At 31.8% G+C, this 24,025-nt stretch overlaps 1 protein-coding gene across 2 annotated transcripts in view; it reads right to left on the bottom strand.

Moving 5' to 3' along the window:
- The window catches only part of LOC126886450 (zinc finger protein 227-like), a 284,346-nt gene that overhangs the window by 180,622 nt on the left and 79,699 nt on the right, over positions 1-24,025 (bottom strand). Inside the window, exon 4 of one of the 2 annotated variants that reach the window (XR_007698622.1) lies at positions 5,726-6,717. The exons of the other annotated variant lie outside the window; for it this stretch is intronic. The gene's annotated coding sequence lies outside the window, so the exon portion shown is untranslated. Of the gene's footprint in view, positions 1-5,725; positions 6,718-24,025 lie in introns of those variants that run through there. 2 annotated transcript variants of the gene reach the window in all.

The following is a 24,025-nucleotide window of genomic DNA, read 5'->3' as shown; positions in this document are numbered from 1 at the left end:
TTATTGACAGAAAAACTAAAAGGGCTGCCTTAGAATAAACAAAAAGTATCTTTTGAAAGATATATTTTTAAATTAAAAATCAGACTAAATTTTCTTAGTTTTTCGCCCCGTGACTTATTAAAATAGACATTATAGAATTTCTCAGGGACTTTCTACCATCAATACTGTAATATTTCATTCTGCGTTTAAATGTTTCAAAGATACTTGTAAGTTTTCTCAGAATTCGGAAAAATAATGAATGCATTTCAAAATAATTCGACCGAAATTTTGCGCCTACACTCTCAAAAAATCATTAAAGTAATATACATTTTTGTAATCAGTATTTCAAAATCTTTTAAATGAGGTGTCGTATGATGTACTTTCCTATTTAAAAAAATAAATTTATGCCTGTCACCTGAAGAGGTATCGCGTAAAGTTCGAAATATTGATGCTATAATATACTATAATTATTTTAAAAATCGACCTGTCCGAGGGTTTTGCTTATGTGCTAAAAATCAATAAGTTAATAGGGGAGGGGGGTAACACTTATTAGCGCACTGTATATCTACTGGTATAATATACTGAAACTGTTTTCTTGTGGCATATTTAATGTAGTATTATGTTTGTATGGGATTGAGCCATAATTGTACGTGTAATGAAAACCACGCCAGTCTTCAGGATCTTCTCTCAAATCTTCGATTTAAGTTAACATGTGAATGTATATTTCTCCGCAAGAGCCACTTTTTACTCCACTTACTTCCACAGCGTCTTTGCTTGTTTGTTTGTTGCTTTTTTTATTAATAAACAATACAATAACGCTTCCATTAAAGAAACCTCTTCCGTGCTGCTCATCGTGTCGAGTTCTCGAAAGACTGAAGTTTGCGCAGTCCAATTTTTTACGTAGTCTGCACGGGGTACCGTCTTTTTGTTCCGTCATGCCTGCAGAGTTTTGGACTGCACAGGCAAGACGTTGTGTGTAGCCGGCCTATAAGTCAAAACAGGGGCCTGATTCTAATTCATTTCGACAGTCGCAATTTCATTTCGACACCGCCATGACAGCCGCAGAGTATTGGGACCGTGCAATTTCGACAAAACGACCCCTATTTCTACGCTCTGTACTATTATTCGCACTTTTAATTATATTGGCCAATTATATTAGTCCTGGTTACTGCATAATTGTCAAGGCCATAGTCCAAACAAATAATAAGAAGAAAAAATAAGATTCAGGTTATGTTATGAAAACATCAACAATTGTTTGAAACACACTCAGTGATCAAAAAGATCTAAGTTATTGGTTTACCGACCAAACGTAACTAAATCAAACAAATGAAATAGAGAATGTGGAAAAATCCCCTTACGAACAATTCACACATCCACCATTTCAGGTTGGGAAAAATTTCTTGAATAGAATCAAAGATCCAAACACCTGTTCTTAGAAATGTGTTTCGCCCTCTAAAAGGGGCGAAACACATTTCTAAGAACAGGTGTTTGGATCTTTGATTCTATTCAAGAAATTTTTCCCAACCTGAAATGGTGGATGTGTGAATTGTTCGTAAGGGGATTTTTCCACATTCTCTATTTCATTTGTTTGATTTAATCAACAATTGTATGTAGTAAATAAAATTAGTTATTAAAATGCAGTACTGCAAGCAAAATACAATTAATTAAATTTACCTTTATATAATAATTGCATATCATATCAATATTGTGGAGCAATATATAATTTTTCTGCTTCATTGACAGAAGGTATGAAATATACGTCAATTTGACAATTTCAATTGACAATATGAATTATTTAAGATAGTTGCAATATTTCACTGCGACATAGTTGCCAGGTCAAAAAACTAAAAATCACCAGACAATTGCTTAAAAAGTTGCCAGATTTTGCTCAAAATCACCAGATTGTTATGAGTATGCGCAGTAACGAAAAATGTGTTGCTGCGCAGAATTTTGCGCATGCGCATACCCGTAACTATTCGAGAACGGTAATGTGAAGGGTTGGAACAAACCTAATAAAACAATAATTAAAAATTAAAATACAAATGAAACGATTTTTTTTTTTGTAAAATATAATGTAAAATGTAGGTGTTCATTTTTATAAAAGGTACTGATAATCCCGACAATGTAGATTATTTAAAACTTAACGTTTTATGTCTTAAACTTGGCCTGACAGACGACCCTCGTCGAGCGGGGTGTTATACAAAATTGTTTTGTTGGAAACCTAGTAATTTTGCTCATGCTAATAAATTTTTAATACAAATTAAAATTGAAAAAATAGTTCCTAAGAACCTTTGAGATTTTAGTTTAGATGACCAAACCAACACAAAACGTGACAAAACTACAAAATATGAAGAACAGTAATCACTTAAAACTCTACAGCTGACACAAGAAAGATAAAACTGATAAATTGAAAATTGATATGTTGATATTAACTGAACTGGTTTGTTTATAAAACCAAGACATAAATTATTCGAAGTGCATTAACACTTGTAAGAGTAGCGTAAATTTCGGTGGATCCCCAGTTGAGCACCACAGAGGCGGATCATTTTATATTACAAAATTAGACTTTTTGTATTATATGAATATTAGGCAATTCTTAATAACGAATAAAAAACATAAAATCGTACTTTTTAAATAAAAAAATATAATATAGATAAGGTCAAAAAATCACCAGATATTAAGCTTTTTAAAAAAGTTTTCACCATATCACCAAATGGGTTAGAAAATCACCAAATCTGGTGAATTTTCACCAGACCTGGCAACCTTGCACTGCGACTCGCGCAGGGTCGTTTCTCGTTTCCCTTTCCAAGTACTTGCACACCACGAATAGCACAACTGGGGATATTAACCTTATCATGTTGAGACTGCTCAGAATTTGGGTTGGCGCTCCAGTTTATTGGAATTTGTTGATAGTCTGGGAAAATTATCAAAAAATGCCATTTTTGGGAAAAATTACTTACCAGCTATTTTATTGCTAAAATCGAATCTTAAGATTGCATATATTAGTAATATGGGGTATGACAAGTCCGCAGAAAGTGTGTTATTTTATTTATAAACAAATTAACACTCCTAAATCTTCTTTTTTTTTTCAATTAGTGGTCTGTAACTCCTAAAATTTTTCCTTTGAGCCAAAAACACTCAAATAAAAATTCACCGTAATTTAGTTCTGCACAAAGTTATTTTTTTTTCCGATTTCCTTCAACAAAAATTTTACTCAGAAAATCAGAGTTTTCCCAAAAAATCTGCAATTTTCAATTAAAATTTTAGGGAAGTACCTAATTATTTGTCAATAATTAAATAATTGATGACATGAAAGATTTATACAGAGGGGCTAAATTATGGAATAAATTCATTTCTTTAAAACGGACCATTTTGGAGCAAAATCCCGAAAGAGGTCGATTTTTATTTTTAAATTAGAATTTTTTGGCATATATTTCTTACTAGTGACGTCATCCATCTGAGCGTGATGACGTAATCGATAATTTTGTTAATATGAATAGGGGGCCGTGTGGTAGGTCATTTGAAAGGGCGTTCAATTCTCTATTCAGCAATATAAACATTATTATCATTAGGTATTTATACAGGGTTGCCAAAAAAAATTTTTGAATTAAATTAATTGGCGCAAAAAGAAGAATGTATGTAATTTATTTAACTCAAAATACATTGTACTGCTGTCAGAAAATAGAAAAAAAGGTTTATTTCACAAATAAGCATTTCTTTTCGCTTAAATTAAATCACAAACAGCCTCCCTCCTACCTATTGGCAGTTTGAACATTTAATTTAAGCTAAAAGCAATGTTTATTTGCAAAATAAACATTTTTTTCTAGTTTCTGACAGCAATAGAATGTATTTTGAGTTAAATAAATTACATGCATTCTTCTTCTTGCGTCAATTAATTGAATTCAAAAATTTTTTTGGCCTCCCTGTATAAATAATGATATTAATGTTTATAATACTGAATAGAGAATTGAACGCCTTTGTAAATGAGCTACAACACGAACCCCTATTCCTATTTAAAAAAATAATCGATTACGTCATCACGCTCGGATGGATGACGTCACTAGTTTGAAATATATGCCAAGAAATTTAATTTAAAAATAAAAATCGACCTGTTTCGGGATTTTTCTCTAAAATCGTCCATTTTAGAGAAAATGAATTTATTCCATAATTTAGCCCTTCTCTGTATATCAGGAGACCGGCGACAATCTAACCAATAGTTTAGCAATAATTAAAATGTTAATTAAAAAATTTCGGTCGAAATAATAACCAGAAAGATTATGATACACCAGAATAACTATGATTTTCGTATAAAAAGGCACTATACCTATTCAACGTACCTTACAGGATTGAAATTGGACCATTTGAGCGGTCTCAGGAATGTTATAAAGAAACAATTTTTTGGCTTATAAACAAATAGAACCCCTCAGAAAATATTAGATTAAATTAAATTAAGTTAACGCTGTTGAAAAGGGCACGGCTTCTGTGTCCTTTTCGAAGAAAAACAAATTGAATTGCGAGGAGTGATTCCAGGTATAACCGGTCAAATTTGACCGGCATTTGCGACAGAGTTATAAACAACAGGATTTTAATCTTTGAACAATTAGATACCTTTTAATTCCGGTCCTCTTTGTACATACAAATTTTCATATATTCAAGACACTCATAACAAAAAAGATTTATGTCACTGTCACCAAATTATTTAATTATTGATAAATAATTACTTCCCTCAAATTTTAGTTGAAAATTAAAGATTTTGTTTGGAAAACCAGAATTTTCCGAGGAAAATTTCCGTCGAAGGAAATTGGAATAAATTATCAATGTGCAGAATTAAATTACCGTCAATTTTTATGTGAGTGTTTTGGTTTAAAGTTAAAATTTTCGGAGTTATAGAGCAATAATAAAAAAAAGATTTCGGAGCGCTAATTTGTTTATAAACAAAATAGCACACTTTCTGTGGACTTTGCACAGCTATATTACTAATATAGGAAATCTTAAGATTTGATTTCAGCATGTCCAGCAATAAAATAGCTGGTAATTAATTTTCCTTGTTTTTTACTAATTTTCCCAGATTATTACCTTACATCTTTCATTGAGTTGATGATTCATGTTGTGGACATTCTCAATTATTATATTTCTAATTTAATACTATTCTATCTATTCCTCAAAACAAGCAAATTTCAATTAAACCCAGCTATATTAAAATACCTTTTGCTTTAGTTTTCCTTGAAAGAAATAAACAAAACACATCTAAACTAAACCTAACCTCGCTTTTGGCCATTCATTCATCTCCGTGTCCGTGTCAAATAATTTCGACAGTCGAAATATGGTCGAAATGGTAGTTTTTGTAACTGCCTTAACGTAACGTAAAGCAAATCGTAAAGTCATTTTTAAATTCCGTTGACATTTAAAAAAAATAAAACAATGTTCACACAATATACAATTAATATACAAATGTAAAGAAAGATAAATGAATGATGAAATTGTATGGTTTTAATTGCTTCTATTTAAAAATAAAAATATTATTTTTCCTTAGGTTAAAATTTTTTTATTTTTGTTTATACCTACTTTTTAGTTGTAAATTATTATATACCTACATCAGAATTCCAGTAGGTATAATGTAAATAGTGTGGTAATATTTATTTGAAAATTTTACTGAAACTAGGTCATTTGTTTATCTAGTTATTACTTGTGGTGATCACTGTATTTCTTAAATTAATACAAGATTTGTTTGTTTTGCTTTATTAATAGACAACTTAAAAACAATAAAATTTTAAATCTATTATGAAGTTCCAATTTCCAATTACAAACACAGAATAATTTTACTCACAATAACCAATATAACCTTAAAATGTTTATAAACGGATAGTACGAGTACGCTGATGAAATGTTCATTTGGTAGGTAATCGGGCAAGATCCTCGTGTGCATTCGGTGACTTTCGGCTCGATAGGGATGCGTATGAACCTAACGTACCAGCCCGTAACCTTAGGTAATACGTATCGCGATACGGGAGTTCAACCATTAATGCGCAAGCGTATATGTCAAAAAGATGCGTTACGTTTACGTATTTGTGTGCACAAAAACTCCCTATCAACACCCTTTTTAAAGTCGCTATTAATTTCGATAGTCGCTATTTCATGACGTCACATCGTTAGTTCAACTAAAATCCACAAGGCTCGCACAATCGCATTTCAACTGTCGCCATATTGAAAGCGACTTGTTTTTGGTCGAAATTTGATTTAGAATCAGGGCCCAGCTCTTTACAAACCATACAAACACACGCACAACCAGATACACCTCACTCACGGCTCAGCTACAGAGTTGCCAGATGTAATTTAATAAAACTCACACATTTAATAAATTTAGAAACTGAAATTCCCTCAAATTAAAGCTCAAATCCCCCAAATTTAAATTTTTGCCGCATTTAGTAGTCATATGTAAAGAACAGTAAACCAAAGTTACACTACTTATCAACAGCGGGAACTGGAAATAATTCATAGGCCATATCGTCTTCGAATATATAGTATGAGAGTATAATATACAGTTCTATGTACATTCGCAAATTTAATTTACCATGAAACCTTAAAATTCTCCATAATATTACCCCCAAAAAAATCCCCTAACCATTTCTGCTTAGAAAAATTCCCCTAGATGCTTTCAAATTACCCCAAAATTGTGCAACCATGTTCAGCGAAGATCTTTCAGCGATTACGGAGGCAGCAGCGTCAGTAAAAACGTACCTTTATGTGTACCTCCCGATTAGAACCTCCAGTCATAACATCACAACGGCGGTCGCTGGTCGCACGGAAACTTTCCTAACGGACTGACGGCAACATTCCGCTCATGAACACCGGGACTAAGAGTTTTCTCCACTATGCACTCTCAAATGTCTTTTTAAATCAATTGCTTGAATGAATTGCTTAACACAAATTTCACACTTGTAAGGTTTTTCTCCAGTGTGTATTCTCAAATGTGTTTTAACATGATCTGCTCGAATAAATTGCTTAAAACAAATTTCACACTTGTACGGTTTTTCTCCAGTGTGCACTCTCAAATGTCTTTTCAAAGAACTTAATGTAGTAAACTGCTTAAAACAAATTTCACACTTGTGAGGTTTTTCTCCAGTATGGACTCTCAAATGTATTTTCAAATCACCTGCTTGAGTAAATCCCTTAAAACAAATTTCACACTTATAAGGTTTTTCTCCCGTGTGCACTATTAAATGACTTTCCAAGTTACTTTTCTGAGAACACTGCTTAAAACAAATTTCACACTTGTGAGGTTTTTCTCCAGTGTGTACTCTCATATGTGTTTTCAAATCACTCGATTGACTAAATCGCTTAAAACAAATTTCACATTTGTGTGGTTTTTCTCCGGTGTGCAATCTCAAATGCTTTTTCAAACTTCCTAATTCAGTAAAATTCTTCAAACAAATTTCACATTTATGTGGTTTTTCTCCAGTGTGCAATATCAAATGCTTTTTCAAATTTCCTGATTTAGCAAAATTCTTCAAACAAATTTCACACTTGTACGCTTTTTCTTTAGTGTGAACTATCAAATGTACTTTCAAATCACTTGATTGATTAAAGTGCTTAAAACAAATTTCACACCTGTGAGGTTTTTCTGCAGTGTGCACTCTCAAATGAATTTTCAAACTACCTGCGTTAGTAAATTGCTTAAAACAAATTTCACACTTGTAAGGTTTCTTCCCAGTGTGCACTCTCAAATGTCTTTTCAAAAAACTTAATGTAGTAAACTGCTTAAAACAAATTTCACACTTGTGAGGTTTTTCTCCAGTGTGCACTCTCAAATGTTTTTTCAAATTACTTGCGTGACTGAATTGCTTAAAACAAATTTCACACTTGTGAGATTTTTTTCCAGTCACAACTTTCCTATTTTTATTTAATGTTTTTCCTTCGGCATGTGGATTCATATAATTTCCTTCGTGAGATACATGTTCAATTAGTGCCTCCATGATTTGCATTTTGTTATCGTGGAGAAAATCTAAAAAACAAACTGACGGTTATAATATAAAATATTAGAGTAAAAGGGAAAATTAGTAAAAACAAAATAATCAAATTTTTTTTTATAATGGCATGGACTATATGTCAATCAGCCAGGCACAACATGACTAAAGGCCGCGTCAAACCATCAAATAATTTGATCAAACTGGTTTGAGCAAACTGAAAGTGACAGTTAGTGACGTCACATCCTGAGTGTTCATTGTGGATAATAATGAAAAATTTTAATTTTAAATAAAGTACAAACAAGTTAGACAACTCAATACAAAAAATTTGATCAAACTAGACTGATAGTGAGAGCACAGATTTTTAGAATTTCAAAAAAACTGCAATTGTGACGTCACTTTGACGTACTTCCGGAGTTTGCTCAAACTGTTTGATCAAATTATTTGATGGTGAGACGCGGCCTTAATATATCAAGAAGAATAAACATTTAAAGACCATAAAGTCCATAAAATATCAATAACCAAGAAAAGTTAGTTCAGTTGAGATGTAATTTAAGAGGATCGGTACGTATTTTAGGCTGCAATGCTATTCAAATGGGGATTCATTTTTTTCGAATCCGGAGAAAACTAATAAGTATTTTTGAAATATTTAAACGCAGAATGAAAGATTACGTTATTAGCGAGGGCCGAAAGTTCCTGAGAACTTCTATAATTTTTATTTTAATAAGTTACAGGGGTGAAAAACTAAGAGAAAATGTAGTGTGATTTTTAATTTCAAATATCTCATTCAAAATAAACTTTTTATTTATTCTAAGGGACTTTCGGCCCTCGCTAATAATTTAGTCTTTCATTTTGCGTTTAAATTTTTCAAAAATATTTATTGGTCTTTTCAGGATTCGAAAAAAAAATGAACACAATGCCGTCGTAATATTTTCCAAATCTATCTTTGTCTTACAACGCACTCAGCCGAATATAATATTGTCAGTCAGACACTGACAATCATTGACAATTTTTAATATTTGACATTGCATCGGGAATATTTTGAGTTATTGATTAAATATTATTGATATATACGCTGTGAGCTCGTACGTAGAGGGGACATTTAGAAATTCGCGAGCGCCAGTAGTGGCAAGTCTGTAAACCTTTACCGGAAATTTGACATAAATGTCAAAGTGATTAATTTAAAATTAAAATTAAAAACATTAATTATAAAAAATATTAGTTGGTCAAAGCTGTGGTATATATTTTTACCTTAAATATACTTACGTTTTAAATACTGAATTTAAGTTTTTTTAATGTTCCGTAATATGTAATTATAATTAAATCTAAAAATCTTAGCGCCATCTACACGATAATTGTGAAAGTACCCGAAGTAAGAAATTCATATTTTATCAATAGAACGTCAAAATGATTAGCAAAATCTTAAAAAAATCGATTACAATTTAATTACTTTTTTGCGTTGTAAATGTTAAGCGATAACAATTAAATAACAAATTTAAAAATTACCGGTGAAAGTTGAATTAGTAATCCGCTAGGAGCGCCACCAGCGAAGCTCAGAGCGTATAGTGTATTTGATAAATAATTGATTTAAGACGTGAACTTAATAAAAAGTTATTTATTGTGTATTATTTGTGGAAGATCCAAGCAGAGAATACGTCAAGATAATATATTCTGTGATCCAAGTATATATATATATATATATATATATATATATATATATATATATATATATATATATATATATATATATATATATAAAGGGTTGTCTACAGCTAATGCCGTTTCCCTTCCGTCAGCCAGGACTTCCATTTTTTTCGATCTTCCCAGTCTCCGTCTTCCAATCCTTTCTTAGATATGGCTTCGTCGACTTCATTTTTCCAAGATCTTCTAGGTCGTCCTCTTCTTCTCGTTCCTCTTGGGCTCCATTCTGCAACCTTGTTTATCCAAGTGTTTTCTGCTCGGCGTACGTGGCCGTACCATTTCAGTCTTCTCTCGTCTATATATTGCAGGGCATCTTTTTCCACTTGCATTCTTCTCCTTATCTCCTCATTTGTTATTCTGTCTCTTCTGGTGAGACCACAGCATCTTCTCCAGTATTCCATTTCGGTTGCCAGAATGCTTTTTTGGGTTTTTTTGTTTATGACCCAAATTTCTGCGGCATATGTCATGATGCTTCGTACTATTGTTTGGTATATCATTCTTTTTGTTTTTCCCTTGATGTTTTTATTCCAGATTACATTATGGAGTTGTCTGATGCAAGATCTTGTTTGTCCCAATCTACTTTTTATTTCTGCTTCTGTTGTTCCGCTTTTCGACATTATAAAGCCCAAATATTTAAAATTCTTCGTTCCTTTTATTTCAACTTGTTCTTCTACCTCTAAGTTTTTTACGTCTTCTTCCGATATTACTAAGTATTCCGTTTTCTTCATATTTATTTCCAGGCCCACCTTTTTGTATTCCTCTTTTAGTTTTCTTACCGTGTAACTGATATCCTCTTCATCTTGAGCCATCACCACCTGATCGTCTGCGAAACACAATGTGTAGAGATAATCGTCCCTTATCGGTATTCCCATACCCCTACACTTTGTCTTCCAAGTTGTTAGTGCGTGTTCTAAAAATATTTTAAATAGAGTCGGTGACGTTGGGCATCCCTGTAGTAATCCTTTTGTTGTTTTGAAGTTAGCAACTACCTTGTTTCCGATTTTTATATTTACTTCATTTCCACTGTACATGTTTTTGATTGCTTGTGTTAGGTTAGGTGGTATCCCTATTTTAGTCATTGCTTTGTACAGTTCTTTCCTTGGCACGGTGTCGTATGCCTTCCTAAGGTCTATAAACGCCATGTGTACATCTTTGTTCTTAGCTCTTTTTTTCTCTATTGTCTGTTGTATTGTATGGATATGATCTAGACATGATTTCCCTGCTGTAAAACCTGCTTGTTCTCCGATTTTACCTTCTATATTTTTCTCTATTTTGTTCCTGAGGATCCTGCCATACAGTGTTCCCATTGTAGCGATGACGCTTATCCCCCTGTAATTTTCTTGAAATGGGGGCCCCTTTTAATCCGGGAGCAGTCGCGCCGTTAGAAAAAATCCAACTTTTTATCATTTTCCGTGATAACTTAATGAACAATTTTGCAACATAACTTGCCACTTGTAAGTGCCTCGAAGAAGATTGTAGTAATGCTTAGGATTTTTTTTTAATTTCATTTTTATTTTTTTTTTGGTGGAATTTATGGCTTTGGTGGGAACCAATTAGTTTTAAAATTGTTAGAAATAGATATTTTTAACATAACAAGCAAACAAAAATATTATAAAATTGAAATTTGTTTTAAATTCGTATTGTCAGATTTTCTTCTACGCGCGACTGCTTACGTGACAGAAGCGAGCGCGACTGCTCCCGCGTTAAACAATTACTAAATACGACTTATTTAACAAAAACTTTTTTGTGTTAGCGTTATCATTCACCGTTCATAACAACTTACATTTCTCATCTTTATCGGTATACAGACCCATTCCAAAAAAGTGTGCTTGCGTAGGCTTGGAACCTATGGGAAACTTTTTTATTACATATCTATATTACGAAAAACAGTTATTCTTCATAAAATGCTCTGCATGGTATAAAACCTAAGTTGCAATAATCAGATATTAAATTTTATTGATTTTATATGAGGTATATCAAAAAATATTAATTTCGCTCAATAGTACCTATACCACCTTTATATTTTACAATATTGAAAAATTTTATTATAAAAAGTTGTTCGCAAATAAAAACTATGTTTAAATATGCAATTATATCATTCCAGTTGAAATATTGTGAACTATAAAGGTACTTATTAACTCTTAGAGAGAAATTCATATTTTTCGACATACCTCATATAAAGTTGGTAAAATGTGATATATTACGATTGAATCTTCGTTTTGAGATAATGCAGAGCTTTGTATAAATAATCTGATAAGAATTTTATAAAGAATTTTTTCGTAAAATTAAAAAATTAATAATCAAATAGTTATTATAATTATTGTAATCAAATGATGTTGGTTATCGGTAATTTGAGAAATATTTGGAAAAATTAATTATTTACTCGTATATACAAGGATGTAATTACATATTAAAATTAAAATCGTATATTGTTAAAAATAATAGTACTTTATCCTTGAGTTAAATTCCTATTTTTTGACTTACCTCGTATAAAATTGATAAGCTTTGATATCTGATGGTTTATCTGGATTATTTTGTATCTCAGATTTAAGACCATTCAGAGCATTTCGTGAAGGATAACTTTTTTCGTAAAATTGATAATAACAATGTTTCCCATATGGTTCGAAGCCACGCAGGCATATGTATAAGTGCTCAAAAAAATTTATTTTGAATTTTCAAATTGTAATGTCTGACAGGGCCGTAACTACCATTGGGGCAACCGGGGCAGTGCCTCGGGCCCCCGGCGAAGGGGGCCCGCGATTGTAATCGCGTTATACTGCCTATAGGCAATATAACGCGATTAAAAACCTACATTATAGCCGAAGAATGTAAGTAACATTATATGTAGTATATTTTTTATGAAAACAGACAAGATGTTATATTGATGGTAAATATTTAGCTTAAAATAATGTGATTTAAATTTTTTTTGTGTTGGTCAACTAAAATAGCAGTATGTAGGTAAGTACAGGAAACTTCAGTCATGGACTACATAAAAATGCGTTTTCAAGTGGTTAAATATCAATTTTCCCGGACTCCTTCTGCTGGGTGATTAACCCCAGACCTCCCGGTAGGGGGGCCCCAGATCACGTTTGCCCCGGGGCCCCCAACATCGTACTTATGGCCCTGATTTAATGACATGTTCGAATTCAGCATAATCAAAAAGCAAATAGAAACATTTTTGAACAAAGTAAAATGATGAATTCGCCGATATCTTTTAAAATCATTTAATATAAAACAGTTTTATTGTTTAAACAATTAATAAACAATTAGAGGCATCTGTGAGTAGAACTTTTCACTTTAAGATAAGATATATAAACTAACAAAAAATATTTCAGAAAAATATAAGCTTGTTTGATTTTTCCAAAACCGAAACAATGCAAGCTTTTCTACATTGACTCCCCTAAAGCGTAACTGTTATAATTTCCTTATCTTACCGTTTATCTATTGAGAGATTGTCCAATGATTACCTACACAAGAAAAGTCGTCAATAATTGTTAAATAAATGCGTACCAAACTGATGCAACTATAACCGTAAAACAACACAAACATAAATAACATTCAATGCAAACAACCAATATGAAATTACTGGCGATAATATTGTATCGAAATACTAAAAGTAGGTAAAGAACAGAGAGAAAGAAAACCCATTTTTAGATTTAAAAATATTGTTCTTAATTTCGTCAAATTGCAATTCTAATATCTTTCAATAGTCACGTACAAAGCATTATATAGTTTATTGTCGCTGCCATAAAATTTCGGTAGGCCGGAAGGGATTAAGTTTCTAGTAGTCCAGGGCCCATCTGTTTTGAGACGGACGTTGAGAGGTGACTCAAATTTTTTTTCAAAATTTGCTTGAAAATAACCCAAATAATCATATTTGAGTTATCCTCCCTCTCAAAAAGGTCCGGAACATTGTTTAAATAATCAAAATGTCAAAAAATGAAGGAAAAATTTTTTTCTTCGTTTTTTGATTATACCTTTAAAAGTATTTATTTCCGAGTAAAGATGTACTGACATAAAAGTTGCGTAATTAAATTTCCTACAATATAGAATTGGTTAAAAGTTTAAAAAATAGTCACCCTTGTTGAAAAATAGCAATAATTGCGAAAAAACCATACAAAAACAAGTATTCGCATTTTACGTTTTTCAACCATTCATGCTACATGTAGGACCTTAATATTTCACCCAAAAAAAACCTTATGATACAGTAAAACAACACTGTAAATTTCATTAAGATCGGTTCAACAGATTTTGCAAAATAAATTTTGCAATCCAGCTTTCGCAAAAAAAATTCATTTTTTCAAAATGTTACAGGACTGAAAATAAAGCAGATAGCAAGTTGAAAATTTTTTTGCTTATTGAAGTGTACTGTACCTTTCATTTTCAATTTGCAAAATTACAATCTATTAACTATCACGGCGTCAGGAATTTTTTTAAATAAACAATAATTATTGGTGCTACGCGCAGGACAGCGGTGTTCGATTCACACAAATTGATTTCCACCAAAATTTCTTCCAATCTGTATCTAATATATTATTTTCTTACTCTATATTTTGTTGTATTTTAATATTTAAATTCCACAAAAATCAAACTAATTTTATTATTGTTTGTGAAATATTGTTTAAACAATTGCATATGTTTAAAAATAATAAACTTTTATTATCTAAGTTAAAATATATGAACAAAGAAAGTTTTTGCTAAAAAGAGTGTTATTTCAAAGGATAGAGTATGTGTTTTAATTTTGCAATAAACAAATTTATTTATTTATATCGAAATGTAATAAAAATTAAAATGTATCAATCATTATCAAAGGTCATTGGAATGCCCAATCAGAGCAAACTATCCGCTGTCCTGCGCGCAGCACCAATAATTAATGTTTATTTAAAAAAATTCCTACCGCAGTGGTATTTAATTGATTTTAATTTTGCAAATTGCAAATGAAAGGTACAGTACACTTCTATATGCGAAAAAAAATTCAACTTGCTATCTGCTTTAGTTTCAGTCCTGTAACATTTTGAAAAAATGAATTATTTTTTGCGAAAGCTGGATTGCAAAATTTATTTTGCAAAATCTATTAAACCGATCTTAATGAAATTTACAGTATTGTTCTATTGTATGATAAAGTTTATCTGGGTGAAATATGAAGATGCTAAGTTTAGTATAAATGGTTGAAAAACGTAAAATGCGAATACTTGTTTCTGTATGTTTTTTTCGCAATTATTGCTATTTTGCAACAAGGGTAACTATTTTTTAAATATTTAACCAATTTTATATTGTAGAAAATTTAATTACGCAACTTTTATGTCAATACAACTTTTCTCGAAAATGAACACTTTTAAAGTTATAATCAAAAAACGAAGAAAAATATCGAATTTATCCTTCATTTTTTGACATTTTGATTATTTAAACAATGTTCCGGACCTTTTTGAGAGGGAGGATAACTCAAATATTATTATTTGAGTTATTTTCAAGCAATTTCTGCAAAAAGATTTGAGTCACCTCTCAACGTCCAAATGTACCAATATTTTTACAGATGCGCCCTGGTCTATAGATATTATGAGATGATTCACTTGGCAAATACGTCTAGTTAGAAATTTTTACGTTTTTAAATTTAAACAGACAACGTAAAAATAATATAACAATAACAGATTTTTACATAATATCAGATGACAAGATGGGGCCCTTAAGCGATTGGGGCCCCCCCGCAAGCTTCACGCTGCGGGGCCCTCTGTTACGCCCCTGCGTATTTGATTAGTTCCGCCACAGTTCCTCCTGGTCCTCCAGCTTTATTGTTCTTCGTGGAATTTATTGCTTCTTTCATCTCTTTGTCTGTTATGACTATTTTTTCTTCCTCTGTGGTCATTATTTTTTGTTCGTCTCCATCGATGCTGAATTCTGGTCTTTGCTCTATCAGTAGATTTTTATAGTGGTTCTCCCACTCGTCGTCTGGTATGTATTGTATAAAAGTTTTCTCTTTCCTGTTAGTTCGTAATGATTTCACAATTTTCCAGGCTTCTGAACTTCTTGTTCCTCCCATATTCTGTTCTATACTTCTACATGACCTTTCCCATTGTTCATTTTTTTCTTTCGTTGTAATAGCCCTAACTTCTCTGTTCTTATCTCTATATTGATCCAAGTATTTTGTTATTAAAGATGTTCAAAATTGTAAGCGTTCCATAATAACAATATATTATTAAAAAATCACTCTAACACTTTCCTCTTTTCTCGATTGAGTATTAGTTTTTGTTGTACAAATAAATTATTATTATTACAATCATTGAATACATAGTTCGTAAAAAAATTATCACATTTATTAACTGAATCAATAATTTGCAATTACATATAAAAATAACAGCTATCCAAGAACATTCAAAAGCCATCTCTTTAAATTAATGATGACATTTTCAAGTAGAATGACATTCTAGTAATGTTTACATATCCATACCAGTGTGAATTTTACTAGTAATTTGCCGTGTAAAGACAGAAAAGGTAGGGATACCCGTAAAATATTTTCGAATTATGTACCCATAGCCTTAAGTACTGAAATTAAAAAGATGGTACTAAGCTGAGGTAAGCTAATTATAGCTTCCTTTCAACATCATAGGCGTGTTCAAAAACGATCTACAAAAATTTAACAACAATAACAATAATATTTTTTTTCTGATTTTGGCCTTGGTTTAGAACTAGAACCTTTAGCCACGTAATTGTATAACTTATCACTAAGTCAGGGGAGTAATGTGTAGTATGTGTGTTGAGTAAGTGTCTTTTTACTTTGCAAAGTCGACGTCATTGTCTTTGCAAAGAGACGCTAATTGTATCCGAACGTCTGCGGTCCCTCCGGTGAGTACCGATCCCACAAGGACAGAAACTATAATAACAATAATATAAGAATAATAAACAAGACGGCGAGGTCCTCAAAGTTCCATAGCAAGTTTTTTCTTTGTTGTTGTTTTCCGCGGCTCCCTATTCAATTCGAAAACTGCCTTGCTATAGACTGTCCAAGTTGCTCATCACATTTTCTCTATTGTCCTTTTCATGATCATTTTTCATTGATCTTTATCAAAACTATTTGTCGAATAAGAAGTAATCACTGTCTGACTCCAGTCTACAAAAGAGAAATAGGACTTGTAGATAATGATGAATGTTTATGTGGAGAGCTAGCTGATCTACAACATATGCTATTAGAATGTCCTTTACATTTTATTGAAATATCAAACTTTTTTGCCAATCTAGTTCAAGTTAATGTACAATTTCCTTTTAATCTTATATACCTTTTACAATCAAACAATCTAGATGTTTATAAAATTTTGTACAACCATGTTAATTGTTTAAAATTAAAGCTCTGAGAAAAAAAGAAAAAAAAATAAAAAAAAAATAAAAAAAAAAAAATAATTAAATAAAATAAAAAGATACTAAGATCTAAACCTCCGCGAGGTTGAATCGGGTTTAGGTCTTAGCGCGATAAAAAAATATACAAAAAAAAAAATAAAAAATGTAATAAAAAAAATGTTAAAAAATATAATAAAAAAAATAATAAAAAAACAGAGTAAAAAAAAACAGTAGTACTAATAGTTTTAAATTTAGATACTAAGCATATATTTTGTAAAAGAGAGAATTCAAAACACATTGACTGGCCAGTTGGTTGCTTAAACCAGTGCCAATAAAAACATAAACACACACACACATTTTTCATTGCGTAACAAATGATAGGAAAAAGGGTAAGTCCGTGATAATACACATTTATGACATTTATTTCAACATGACATTTTAGTTAAATCTGACAGTTGTCACATTTTATTTTCAATTTGGAATAAAAACCAATCAAATGTGTTTCTTGCAGTTATAAAATGGTATACGAGGATAGATTGATATTAAACTGTCCTTTGATAGATGGCGCTACTTTGACATTTTCCATTCATGACATGACTGTCATCTGTCAAAATTTTAAAAGAAATTATGTAGTTTGGTTTTTACAGCCTTAAAAGCACGCAAATTTTGTGTTTTAGGAGAAATGGAAAAAATCGAGTATGGTTCGGTGATTAAGTTCCTCCACAAAAAGGGTAAAACGAATGTGCAAATCAAAGCCGACCTGGACGAAGTGTATGGTGGGTTGCACCTTCATTAGCAATAGTCAAATTTTCGGAAAGCTGAATTTGTTCGTGGTTGTACGAGTGTTTTTGATGATGAGCGTCCCGGGAGGCCAAATGAAGTCACCACGCCGGAAAGGATCAACAAAAAACCACCCTTTGGGTGCGTTCAGCGGTGAGTGATCAATCTATGCTACTGATACATCGAATGAACTGCTCTTTATAGTCCGCTACATTTTCTGCTCCAATTTGTTTGTCAAATATTTTATTTAGCTGTCAAGAACTTAACCAAACTTTATTTTGTAATTTTGTCTACTCACACTAAACACTAAAGAAAAAATAATTAATTATCATTCTGAAAACGTTCTGAATGAACATATTTTATTCAATCCATTGGGATTTTTTAAGATTTTAGTAAATTAGGTATACCTACCTATTACATAGAAGTGGTTTTACTTCATGTTAGAATTTGTTTAACTATATGGTATACGCTGTGAGCTCGTACGTAGAGGGGATATTTACAAATTCGCGAACGCCAGTAGTGACAAGTCTGTAAACCTTTACCGGAAATTTGACATAAATGTCAAAGAGATTAATTTAAAATTAAAATTAAAAACATTAATTATAAAAAATATTAGTTGGTCAAAGCTGTGGTATATATTTTTACCTTAAATATGCTTACGTTTTAAATACTGAAATTAAGTTTTTTTAATGTTCTATTAATCTATTAATCCATTAATCTTAGCGCCATCTACACGATAATTGTGAAAGTATCCGAAGTAAGAAATTCATATTTTGTCAATAGAACGTCAAAATGATTAGCAAAATCTTAAAAAAATCCATTACAATTTAATTACTTTTTTGCGTTGTAAATATTAAGCGATAACAATTAAATAATAAATTTAAAAATTACCGGTGAAAGTTGAATAGTAGTCCGCTAGGAGCGACACCAGCGAAGCTCACAGCGTATACGCTCTGAGCTTCGCTGGTGTCGCTCCTAGCGGTTACTAATTCAACTTTTACCGGTAATTTTTAAATTTATTATTTAATTGTTATCGCTTAATATTTACAACGCAAAAAAGTAATTAAATTGTAATCGATTTTTTTAAGATTTTTCTAATCATTTTGACGTTCTATTGATAAAATATCAATTTCTTACTTCGGATACTTTGACAATAATCGTGTAGATGGCGCTAAGATTATAATAGATTATTTATAATTAGATATTACGGAACATTAAAAAAACTTAAATTCAGTATTTAAAACGTAAGTATATTTAAAGTAAAAATATATACCACAGCTTTGACCAACTAATATTGTTTATATTATAATTAATGTTTTTAATTTTAATTTTAAATTAATCACTTTGACATTTATGTCAAATTTCCGGTAAACGTTTACAAACTTGTCACTACTGGCGTTCGGGAATTTGTAAATATCCCCTCTACGTACGAGCTCACAGCGTATACAGCCAACCAAGGGAACTACCCCAAGTAGCAATTTGTCGACGCGACAACGTTATCTGTTATCTACCGCGTGGCAACGTTTTCTTACAACGTTGTTATTGCCTAGAAGACGACCACGGTTCTTAGACATTACTACGGTTGCCTAAATCGACTAACCAATGAACCATAGAGTTATATATTAGCATAGAGAGAGTGTCATTCAGAGCGAAGTGACGACACCATCTTTTTTATTTGGATTAGTGCTGTTTCACTCTTACGCATAGTAAAGCTGCTACAGCTGTCCTCCCCTTCCGTGCCTATTCTCACACTGAATGTCATCACAGATTCTCGATACAATGTGTTAAAAAGAGATGCCGCAAACCAGTCCATGAGATCTTGACGTCAGGAAGCGCGGAAAGTAGGCTCACTCTATGTTAATATATACCTCTATGCAATGAACATTAAGGGTGAGATTACGTCACGAGAGTTGACTGTCATTTGAATCGTAATATGATTTTTTTCGAATCCTGAGAAAACCAAGTATTTTAGAAAAATTTAAACGCAGGATGCAAGATTACATTATTACCGAGGGCGGAAAGCCCCTTAGAATAAACAAGCAGATTCTATTGAATGAAATATATGAAATTAAATATCACACTTCTCTTTTATTTTCAGCCCTGTAACTTATTAAAATAAACATTATAGAAGTTTTCAGGGACTTTCAGCCCTCGGTAATAATGTAGTCTTTCATTCTGAGTTTAAATTTTTCAAAAATATTTATTAGTTTTCTCAGGATTCGAAAAAAATGAATACAATTAAAAGACATTGAGAATTTTGACATACGTCAAAATTTTGTATTAACTCAATGTAAAATTCATAGAGTTATATATTAGCATAGAGAGAGTGTCATTCAGAGCGAAGTGTCGACACCATCTTTTTTATTTGGATTAGTGCTGTTTCACTCTTACGCATAGTAAAGCTGCTACAGTTGTCCTACTCTTCCGTGCCTATGTTCACACTGAATGTCATCATAGATTTTTGATACAATGTGTTAGAAAGAGATGCAGCAAACCAGTCCATGAGATCTTGTCGTCAGGAAGCGCGGAAGGTAGGCTCCCTCTATGTTAATATATACCTCTATGGTAAAATTCTGAACTGTTGAATTCCAGCTTCCCTAATAATTATTGTACATCAAAAGACATTAGAAACTATTTGTAGAGGATTGAAATCTGTATTGGAAATAACTGTTAAAATTGGTCTACGTAATTAAACATGTTTCAAAATTTTGTAAAAATGGAATACATATTAGTTTTCAGCCCAAACTTAGGCCACACACAATGCAATAATGTTCACATTTTTGAACTGTCAATATTTTTATTTTATCATCTATTGTTTAAAAACAATACAGTTGATAAGATACCCTCAGTTGCGGAGAAAGGATTAATAATAAAGATTTTTTTATTCAGTCAATGGTGTGAACACTGTCAGTTAAATAGTAACGTGTGGCCTTACTTTTACACGCATACCTATTGTGGCAAATGTATCATATTTTTCAAAATTTCAAAATTACCGGTAAAAGTTGAATTAGTAACCGCTAGGAGCGACACCAGCGAAGCTCAGAGCGTATACGCTGTGAGCTTCGCTGGTGTCGCTCCTAGCGGTTACTAATTCAACTTTTACCGGTAATTTTTAAATTTATTATTTAATTGTTATCGCTTAATATTTACAACGCAAAAAAGTAATTAAATTGTAATCGATTTTTTTAAGATTTTTCTAATCATTTTGACGTTCTATTGATAAAATATCAATTTCTTACTTCGGATACTTTGACAATAATCGTGTAGATGGCGCTAAGATTATAATAGATTATTTATAATTAGATATTACGGAACATTAAAAAAACTTAAATTCAGTATTTAAAACGTAAGTATATTTAAAGTAAAAATATATACCACAGCTTTGACCAACTAATATTGTTTATATTATAATTAATGTTTTTAATTTTAATTTTAAATTAATCACTTTGACATTTATGTCAAATTTCCGGTAAACGTTTACAAACTTGTCACTACTGGCGTTCGGGAATTTGTAAATATCCCCTCTACGTACGAGCTCACAGCGTATACAGCCAACCAAGGGAACTACCCCAAGTAGCAATTTGTCGACGCGACAACGTTATCTGTTATCTACCGCGTGGCAACGTTTTCTTACAACGTTGTTATTGCCTAGAAGACGACCACGGTTCTTAGACATTACTACGGTTGCCTAAATCGACTAACCAATGAACCATATAGTTATATATTAGCATAGAGAGAGTGTCATTCAGAGCGAAGTGACGACACCATCTTTTTTATTTGGATTAGTGCTGTTTCACTCTTACGCATAGTAAAGCTGCTACAGCTGTCCTCCCCTTCCGTGCCTATTCTCACACTGAATGTCATCACAGATTCTCGATACAATGTGTTAAAAAGAGATGCCGCAAACCAGTCCATGAGATCTTGACGTCAGGAAGCGCGGAAAGTAGGCTCACTCTATGTTAATATATACCTCTATGCAATGAACATTAAGGGTGAGATTACGTCACGAGAGTTGACTGTCATTTGAATCGTAATATGATTTTTTTCGAATCCTGAGAAAACCAAGTATTTTAGAAAAATTTAAACGCAGGATGCAAGATTACATTATTACCGAGGGCGGAAAGCCCCTTAGAATAAACAAGCAGATTCTATTGAATGAAATATATGAAATTAAATATCACACTTCTCTTTTATTTTCAGCCCTGTAACTTATTAAAATAAACATTATAGAAGTTTTCAGGGACTTTCAGCCCTCGGTAATAATGTAGTCTTTCATTCTGAGTTTAAATTTTTCAAAAATATTTATTAGTTTTCTCAGGATTCGAAAAAAATGAATACAATTAAAAGACATTGAGAATTTTGACATACGTCAAAATTTTGTATTAACTCAATGTAAAATTCATAGAGTTATATATTAGCATAGAGAGAGTGTCATTCAGAGCGAAGTGTCGACACCATCTTTTTTATTTGGATTAGTGCTGTTTCACTCTTACGCATAGTAAAGCTGCTACAGTTGTCCTACTCTTCCGTGCCTATGTTCACACTGAATGTCATCATAGATTTTTGATACAATGTGTTAGAAAGAGATGCAGCAAACCAGTCCATGAGATCTTGTCGTCAGGAAGCGCGGAAGGTAGGCTCCCTCTATGTTAATATATACCTCTATGGTAAAATTCTGAACTGTTGAATTCCAGCTTCCCTAATAATTATTGTACATCAAAAGACATTAGAAACTATTTGTAGAGGATTGAAATCTGTATTGGAAATAACTGTTAAAATTGGTCTACGTAATTAAACATGTTTCAAAATTTTGTAAAAATGGAATACATATTAGTTTTCAGCCCAAACTTAGGCCACACACAATGCAATAATGTTCACATTTTTGAACTGTCAATATTTTTATTTTATCATCTATTGTTTAAAAACAATACAGTTGATAAGATACCCTCAGTTGCGGAGAAAGGATTAATAATAAAGATTTTTTTATTCAGTCAATGGTGTGAACACTGTCAGTTAAATAGTAACGTGTGGCCTTACTTTTACACGCATACCTATTGTGGCAAATGTATCATATTTTTCAAAATTTTGGAATGCATTTAAATCGTAAAACAATTTTAACTTTTGATTTTAATACAGATTTTAATTCTCTACAAGTATTCTCTCATGACTTTTGATGTAAAATAATTAGGGAAGCAGGAATTCAACAATTCAGAATTTTACATTGAGTTTCCTATGGCCCTTTTACGATTCACCACCCGGTATAAGATAAAATGTGTACTTTTTGTCTAATTATTTCATAATAACACAAATAATACACATATATACACAATAACACACATTCAATGATCGAAAATCATTTAAAAATATGGGGATGTAAACTCTTGTGACGTAAAGTCAAAAATATAAGTCTCCCCACCACCGTCGGACAAGACAACCGTAATAAAGTCTAATAACCGTGGAAGACGACCCTATTCTGCACTGATTTGGTGGACGATTTTTGAGTTGTCTTAACGTTGCCTAGGCAACCTCCTGTTTAAGCAACATCGTTTCGTACGCGTTGCATAAGACAACTGAAGCGACTATAAAAAGCACCTGCGCGTGCAATGGTTGCTCAAGGAGTCAGACTAGTTATGTTTTTTTACCTATATTTTTAACACCTGTATGGTGAATGCGAAAACCAAAAAGTAAACTGTTTTGACATCGTATTCGGTATTTAAATTTATATAAATACACAAAAGACTTATTACCTGATGTGAAATTTATAAACGCATCTCAGATTACCGTCAAATATGGATATTTCACCTTTAAAAAACACACGCGCTAATTTTAATATAAAAGTCAAAATTTATGTTAGAGATGTTCTGTATAAATTTAATGTATTTATGGTGCTTTTAAAGATATCAGAAAATGCCTGCATTTTTTATATTCTGTGTTTTCATTTTCTTTACATCCCAAAAATCTCAAGTAAAACCAAAATGGCGCATTAAACAATATTACCAAAATATTACTAAAAAAATACCTTATCACCAACATTAGACGGATAATACAACTTAGAAGTCCAATCGCCAACCAAACCCGGCTGCGCCGACTATCAAAACCATTTTAGAACGCACCCTCTTATTGGGTGACAGAGGTCATGTGACCAGTGTCAAAAGTGTATCATTCTCATTAACAGCGTTGCCACATTTAGTAGATTTCTACTTTTTTGGTAGATTTTTGATATTTTTTTAAAAAATTCTATAGTTTATTTTTTAACCAGGAGGAGTAAACTT

Source organism: Diabrotica virgifera, chromosome 6 (assembly GCF_917563875.1).
Source record: "Diabrotica virgifera virgifera chromosome 6, PGI_DIABVI_V3a".
Lineage (NCBI taxonomy): Eukaryota > Metazoa > Arthropoda > Insecta > Coleoptera > Chrysomelidae > Diabrotica > Diabrotica virgifera.
This window is presented reverse-complemented; position numbering and strand designations above follow the sequence as displayed.